The sequence below is a fragment of the Lotus japonicus genome, chromosome 3 (genome assembly GCF_012489685.1).
Source record: "Lotus japonicus ecotype B-129 chromosome 3, LjGifu_v1.2".
Classification (NCBI taxonomy): Eukaryota; Viridiplantae; Streptophyta; class Magnoliopsida; order Fabales; family Fabaceae; genus Lotus; species Lotus japonicus.
Window position 1 is genome coordinate 42530852 of NC_080043.1, and position 6000 is coordinate 42536851.

Consider the following 6000-nt stretch of genomic DNA (forward strand, 5'->3'; position numbering starts at 1 on the left):
GACTCAATCGCATCTGGAAGCACAGGCAGAGCAAATACAAAGGCTCTGGAAAGGCAAAAGGAAAGTCTGAATCCTCAGGTCAGAAGAAGTCCTCACTTAAGGAAGTCACATGCTTTGAGTGCAAAGAATCAGGGCACTACAAAAGTGACTGTCCAAAATTGAAGAAGGACAAGAAGCCAAAGAAGCACTTCAAGACAAAGAAGAGTCTGATGGTGACATTTGATGAATCAGAGTCAGAGGATGTTGACTCTGATGGTGAAGTCCAAGGACTCATGGCTATTGTCAAAGACAAGGAAGCAGAGTCAAAGGGAGTTGTTGACTCTGACTCAGAATCAGAAGGAAATCCTAACTCAAACGATGGAAATGAGGTATTCGCTTCTTTCTCTACCTCTGAACTGAAACATGCATTGTCTGATATCATGGATAAGTATAACTCCTTATTGTCTAAGCATAAGAAGCTGAAAAAGAACTTATCTGCTGTTTCCAAGACTCCTTCTGAACATGAGAAAATTATTTCTGATTTGAAAAATGATAATCATGCCTTGATCAATTCTAACTCTGTGCTTAAGAACCAGATTGCTAAGTTAGAAGAAATTGTTGCCTGTGATGCCTCTGATTGTTGAAATGAATCTAAGTATGAAAAGTCTTTTCAAAGATTCCTAGCTAAAAGCGTGGATAGAAGCTTAATGGCTTCAATGATCTATGGCGTAAGCAGAAATGGAATGCATGGCATTGGCTATTCTAAACCAATTAGAAATGAGTCCTCTGTGTCTAAAGCTAAATCCTTGTATGAATGCTTTGTTCCCTCTGGTACCATATTGCCTGATCCTGTACCTGCTAAAGTTGCTAAAAACCCTCTTAAAAAGGGATCCTTCTCTATGACTAAATATCATGCAAATATTCCTTTAAAATATCATGTTGAGACACCCAAGGTGATCAGAACCTCTGGGGTAACTAACAAGAGAGGACCCAGAAAGTGGGTACCTAAGGACAAGATTATCTATGTTGCAGATATCCTTGATAGCTCCACTGAAACACCAATCATGGTATCTGGACAGTGGATGCTCGCGTCACATGACGGGAGAAAGGCGTATGTTCCGAGAGCTGAAACTTAAGCCTGGAGGTGAAGTTGGCTTTGGAGGAAATGAAAAGGGTAAAATTGTTGGTACTGGTACTATTTGTGTAGATAGTAGTCCATGCATTGATAATGTGTTATTGGTAGACGGCTTAACACATAACTTATTGTCTATAAGTCAATTAGCTGACAAGGGTTATGATGTTATATTCAATCAAAAGTCCTGCCGGGCTGTAAGTCAAATCGATGGCTCTGTTCTGTTTAACAGCAAGAGGAAGAACAACATTTATAAGATCAGATTATCTTAGTTGGAGGCTCAGAATGTGAAGTGCCTTCTGTCTGTTAATGAAGAGCACTGGGTATGGCATAGACGGTTAGGGCATGCCAGTATGAGAAAGGTTTCTCAGCTGAGCAAGCTAAACCTTGTCAGGGGCTTACCCAATCTGAAGTTCGCTTCAGACGCTCTTTGTGAAGCATGTCAGAAAGGAAAATTCACAAAAGTCCCTTTCAAGGCAAAGAATGTTGTCTCAACCTCAAGGCCGTTGGAACTTCTGCATATCGACCTTTTTGGACCAGTGAAAACTGAGTCTATAGGTGGCAAGAGATATGGGATGGTTATCGTTGATGACTATAGCCGCTGGACATGGGTAAAGTTTCTAACCCGCAAGGATGAGTCTCATGCTGTGTTCTCTACCTTCATTGCTCAAGTGCAAAACGAGAAGGCTTGTAGGATTGTGCGTGTCAGAAGTGACCATGGTGGAGAGTTTGAGAATGACAAGTTTGAGAGTCTGTTTGATTCCTATGGAATTGCACATGATTTCTCTTGTCCCAGAACTCCTCAACAAAATGGTGTTGTTGAGAGGAAGAACAGAACTCTTCAGGAGATGGCTAGAACCATGCTCCAAGAAACTGGCATTGCTAAGCACTTTTGGGCAGAGGCAGTAAATACAACATGTTACATTCAGAACAGAATCTCTGTGAGACCAATTCTGAATAAGACTCCTTATGAATTGTGGAAGAACATAAAACCCAACATTTCTTATTTTCATCCTTTTGGCTGTGTTTGTTATGTTCTCAATACTAAGGATAGATTGCATAAATTTGATGCTAAGTCTTCTAAGTGTCTATTACTCGGTTACTCTGAGAGATCTAAAGGTTTTAGATTTTATAATACTGATGCTAAGACTATTGAAGAATCTATTCATGTTAGATTTGACGATAAGCTTGACTCTGACCAGTCAAAGCTAGTTGAAAAGTTTGCAGATTTAAGCATTAATGTTTCTAACAAAGGCAAAGCTCCAGAGGAAGTTGAACCAGAGGAAGAAGCTGGTCCCTCTAACTCACAAACTCTGAAGAAGAGCAGAATCACTGCAGCTCACCCTAAGGAATTGATTTTGGGCAACAAAGACGAACCAGTCAGAACCAGATCTGCCTTCAGACCCTCTGAAGAGACCTTGCTCAGTTTGAAAGGATTGATGTCCTTAATTGAACCCAAGTCCATAGATGAAGCTCTTCAGGACAAGGATTGGATTCTGGCCATGGAAGAAGAATTGAATCAATTCTCCAAGAACGATGTTTGGAGCTTAGTGAAGAAGCCTGAGAGTGTCCATGTAATTGGAACGAAATGGGTATTCAGAAACAAGCTGAATGAGAAAGGAGATGTAGTCAGAAACAAGGCAAGGCAAGTTGCTCAAGGCTACAGCCAGCAGGAAGGAATAGACTTCACTGAAACATTTGCTCCAGTAGCAAGACTGGAGGCAATCAGACTGTTGATCTCTTTCTCAGTAAATCACAACATAGTTCTACATCAGATGGACGTGAAGAGTGCCTTCCTAAATGGTTATATTTCAGAGGAAGTCTATGTTCATCAACCCCCAGGTTTTGAAGATGAGAAGAAACCAGACCATGTGTTCAAATTGAAGAAATCACTCTACGGTCTGAAGTAAGCTCCCAGAGCATGGTATGAGAGACTCAGCTCATTCCTTCTGGAGAATGAGTTTGTAAGGGGTAAAGTAGATACAACTCTTTTCTGCAAGACTTATAAAGATGATATCTTAATTGTGCAAATTTATGTTGATGATATTATATTTGGTTCTGCTAATCAATCTCTATGCAAAGAATTTTCTGAGATGATGCAGGCTGAATTTGAGATGAGTATGATGGGAGAATTAAAGTACTTTCTGGGAATACAAGTTGATAAAACACCAGAAGGAACATATATCCATCAGAGCAAGTACACTAAAGAACTTCTGAAGAAGTTCAATATGCTGGAATCTACAGTGGCCAAGACTCCAATGCATCCTACATGCATTCTGGAGAAAGAAGATAAAAGTGGTAAAGTATGTCAGAAGCTCTATCGTGGCATGATAGGTTCACTTCTATACTTATTTGCATCTAGGCCAGACATACTATTTAGTGTTCATTTATGTGCTCGGTTCCAATCAGATCCAAGGGAAACCCACTTAACTGCTGTTAAGATGATCCTAAGGTATTTGAAAGGCACCATTAACCTTGGCTTGATGTATAAGAAAACATCAGAGTATAAGCTTTCAGGTTATTGTGATTCTGATTATGCTGGAGATAGAACAGAGAGAAAAAGTACTTCTGGAAATTGTCAATTTCTGGGAAGCAATCTAGTCTCATGGGCAAGCAAGAGGCAATCAACCATTGCACTATCAACTGCAGAGGCAGAATATATCTCAGCAGCAATATGCAGCACTCAGATGCTCTGGATGAAACATCAGCTGGAGGATTATCAGATCCTTGAGAGCAATATCCCAATCTATTGTGATAACACTGCTGCAATCTCATTGAGTAAGAATCCTATCTTGCATTCAAGGGCAAAGCATATTGAGGTAAAGTATCACTTTATTAGAGATTATGTACAGAAGGGCGTACTTCTTCTGAAGTTTGTTGATACTGACCATCAATGGGCAGATATCTTTACAAAGCCCTTAGCAGAGGATAGATTTAATTTTATTCTGAAAAATCTGAACATGGATTTTTGTCCAGAGTGAAGATGGATCAGAACCTCTGACTATGATACTTCTTGATCAGAAGATGTCTAGTCCAGAAGGTAACTCAATCAAAGTGTGTGTACCCATTGGTACTGACTCTGAAGCTGAGACAGCAACACGTGTATCAGTATTTCTGATGCATAGTTCCTTGTGCCCGTGTGACAGTCTGTTATGATTGCGTGTAGATGTGCTTCTCTCCTATGTGTGATTTGTGTATTTACTGTTACTATCTATCTTTAATTTTCAACCGTTGATTTTAAATTGCTTTTTGAATCAACAACGGTTATTTGTCAAAACCCACTATACACACACGATCTCTTTCACTTCCGGTTTTTACTCTCTCTCTCTCTGCTATTTCAAAACCGCTTATCCTCGTTTTCTCTCTCGATCTCTCTTCATCTTTCAACCTTCATCTTCTACCTAAACCTTCAACCGCTTCAAAAATGGTGAATCTAACCAGAAGAGCTACTGCAGATGCAACCCAGTTCCCTCATATGGTAGTTGGTCTAGCAACAGGTCAAAGGGATCCTGAGAATCCGACTCAAGATCTAGGTCAAGCTCAAGAGCAGATAATTCCGATTGCAGAACGGGGCTGTGCCGTTCACTGCGTATATGCTCCTGAGGAACTTCAAGTCCTGGCAGAATGGAGATTCGACCTCGACAACCTGGCTACAAATGGGTATGATCTTCGTCCAGAAGTCCAAGTTCAAGATTGGGGAAATTACTTCAACAGGCTTCGAGGACCGGTGTATGATAAACTGATCAAGGAATTCTGGAAGCACGCCGACTGCGATGATACTCAGGTGGTATCTCACATTCTTGGAAGAAAGATCATCATCACAGAGAAGTCTTTCGTGAATTTGCTGGGTGCAGACACTGCTTTTGGGTATCGTTTCCAATTCACGGAATCGAAGCTGAAACCCAAGACGAAGGATGAGACCAACAAGGCCCTGTACACCAATTACAAACCGGGCAAGACGAATTACAAGGTACTGGACCTTCATCCCAAGCTCAGGATCTGGCACAAGATCTTGCTCCACTGCATAAACCAGAGACCAAAGGGCAGTTCCCCAGACTACATCAACTTCAACCAGAAGGCGATGTTGTTCTTCATCCAAGACCAGAAGAAGATCTGCCTTCCCTACTTCCTGTTCTCCTACTTGAAGGAATGTATCCGGAAGTCTCGTACCACTGCCTCCATCAAGTCAGCGATCAAGTATATTCCCTTCGGGAGACTTTTGTCTGATCTCTTCATTGAGAGTGGCCTCATTCAAGATCTGATAAATGCTGGATGCACAGAGGATCTGACCACCATTGTCAGTGATGTCTTCACGGCAAATTCTCTAAAGAAGATGGGCCTAATCAAGAAGAAGATTGCTCCTGCCCATGAAGACACATCTTCTGAGATCAGAAGTAGAAGGATGCCTCTGAATGACTACCCTCTGTGGACACAGGCAGACAATCCTGAAGCAATTAGGTGCTATGTTGAAGACCTAAGGGCTCAAGGATTCGAAATTGATCTCGATGATTTCTTCAGCAGACTGCCGCCAGCTCCAGAGTTTCCTTCTCCTCCCAAGAAGAAAGTTCAGAGGAAGATGATCCTAGAAGAATCTTCTGAGGAATCAGATGTCCCTCTGATAAAAAAGAAGAAGGCTGGTCAATCCAAGAGAAAGCAAGATGAAACCAGCAAGCCTGATGATGGTGATGATGGTGATAATGAGGATGGTCCTCCTCAGAAGAAGAAGAAGCAGGTTAGAATTGTGGTGAAGCCTACTCGGGTGGAGCCAGCTGCTGCAGTGATCAGAAGGACTGAACCTCCTGCCAGAGTGACAAGATCATCAGCACATTCAAGTAAGTCTGCAATTGCTTCTGATGATGATTTGAATTTATTTGATGCACTCCCCATAT